Source organism: Canis lupus, chromosome 1 (genome assembly GCF_011100685.1).
Source record: "Canis lupus familiaris isolate Mischka breed German Shepherd chromosome 1, alternate assembly UU_Cfam_GSD_1.0, whole genome shotgun sequence".
NCBI classification, from domain to species: domain Eukaryota; kingdom Metazoa; phylum Chordata; class Mammalia; order Carnivora; family Canidae; genus Canis; species Canis lupus.
The window spans coordinates 40,958,533-40,960,861 of NC_049222.1; the positions used below are offsets into that span (position 1 = coordinate 40,958,533).

A 2,329-nucleotide genomic window follows, 5' to 3' on the forward strand; every position below is an offset into this window, starting at 1 on the left:
AAGCATCCCATGGTAACTCTGGTAATATGTATTTTCATTGTTCATTTGAACTCGTAAAGGTACATACAATTCTCCTGCTCTTACATGTTTTCCTATAGCGCCACCCTGCATGGTAAAGCCAAAATTAATGATTTCTCCTTAAAGGCAAAGTTTACTACAATTTACACAGTTATGTATATTTTTAAATGTATTTTAAACTATTTAAAAAATATTTGTTACATTTCTATATTAGACTTTCTCATTCTTAAAAACCTTAATTTCTTGTGAAATTAAGAAGGAAAGTATGGGTGCTGCAGATGAGGAAGAGGAACAGGGGAGGAGGACTGTCCTGAATTGGTTCCTATTGAGACGAAGCTAAGAGAGGAGGAGGAAAAGTCTGGTCCCGGCACTATGATCCCGTCACACTTATCACCGGCTATTTAGGTAACTAACCTGATCAGAAAATGCCATAAATGCTGGCATCCTGCGAATTTGGGAGCTGCCGGTGCCTCTTCACCTTAGGCACCGGGGTCTTCTGGCAGACAGCAAATATCTCTGAGGTACTAGGAAGACAACACTTCTGAACTATATTTTGACAGAGGAAGACAGTAAAAGAGTAGCAGTTATTTTAAATGAATTTGGGGAAGGAAGTGCAGTAGAGAAATCTTTAGCTAACAGCCAAGGCGGAGAGTTCTATGGAAAATGGTTGGACCTTAGAAACAGTTGCCCCTGCTGTTCAGTAAAGGACAATGGCCTTAGGACTACTGAGAATTTGATGCAGAAGGAGAAATTTGAGTACATACTACTAGAGACCATTGGGTTAACAGCTATAGGTGCTGGAGCTTCTATGTGTGGGTTGATGCTGAATTAGGAGTTGATATTTATCTTGATGGCATCATAACTGTTGTGATTTCAAAATATGGATTAAAACAATTAGAAGGGACGCCTGGGTGGCTCAACGGTTGAGCGTCTGCCTTTGACCTAGGGGATGATCGTGGGGACCCAGGATCGAGTCCCACATTAGGCTCCCTGTATGGGGCCTGCTTCTCCCTCTGCCTATGTCTCTGCCTCTCTCTCTCTCTCTCTCTCTCTCTCTCTGTCTCTCATGACTGGTTGAATAAAATCTTTATAAATAAATAAATAAATAAATAAATAAATAAATAAATAAATAAATAAAACAATTAGAAGAAGAAAAACCTGATGGCCTTATCAATGGAGCTTCTAGGCAAATTGCTTTGGCAGATATCATCATCATTAATAAAACGGTTTCAGAAAAGGATTTAAGCAAATTAAGAATAGCCATTAGAGGGATCCCTGGGTGGTGTAGCGGTTTAGCGCCTACCTTTGGCCCAGGGTGCGATCCTGGAGACCCAGGATCGAATCCCACGTCGGGCTCCCAGTGCATGGAGCCTGCTTCTCCCTCTGCCTCTCTCTCTCTCTCTCTCTCAATCTGTGTGACTATCATAAATAAATAAAAATTAAAAAAAAAGAATAGCCATTAGATCAATAAATAGACTAGGAAATATTTTAGAAACACAAAGATAGAGTTGATCTCTTGAACACATTAGATCTTCATGCCTTTGACAGTCTTTCTAGAACAAGTTTGCAGAAAAAAATTCAGCACGTGCCAACAACACAGCCTCACCTTGATCAGAGCATCATTACGGTGACATTTGAAGTACCAGGAAATCCAAAGGAAGAAAATCTGAATGTGTTTATTTAGAATCTTCCATGGGAGAAGAATGTGAGAAACAAGGACGACGACTGCATTGAGGTCCTATGGGGCTAAAGAGGCTGGTATCAAAGACAAATCAAAACAGGCAATTGTCCAGGGATCCTGAGACAACAGTTTATAGCTACTGTAACTGAAACAGAGAAGTAGTGGACAACACATTTCAAAGAAGATCAAGTCTGTCCATAACACTAGAAGCATTTCTTATCCCAGAGATCAGGTGTCAATTTGGGGGTAAGTTTCCTACTGGGTGTATTTAAAGCATCTATTCTATGCATCACTTCTGCTATGAATTCCAGCGTACTTTAAATAGCGTTTATTTTATGGAACACGTAAGATGTAGCAAATAAGTACGCAAAAATTTGACATTCATACAATAAAATATAATGTCTCTGGGGGAAAAAAAGAAGTAAACAGTAGTGGACTGTATCTTATCCTAGCATTCCTAATGGACTGGCAGATTTATAAATATTCTTTACAATTTTTAGAAATACATGCTTCCTCATAGTAAAGTTTTAGGTGTGGCACAGGGCACACTTACCAACTGACCCAAATATCATGAGTTCCTCTGTTAAAGGAAGCCAAAAGGAGATAAATCTAGGTTTGGTAAGTAAATAA

The 2,329-nt window shown here is 39.2% G+C and overlaps 1 pseudogene; it reads left to right on the forward strand.

Moving 5' to 3' along the window:
• The first annotated feature begins 283 nt into the window (after positions 1 to 283).
• Positions 284 to 1,900, forward strand: LOC119875904 (annotated as a pseudogene).
• Positions 1,901 to 2,329: the final 429 nt, after the last annotated feature.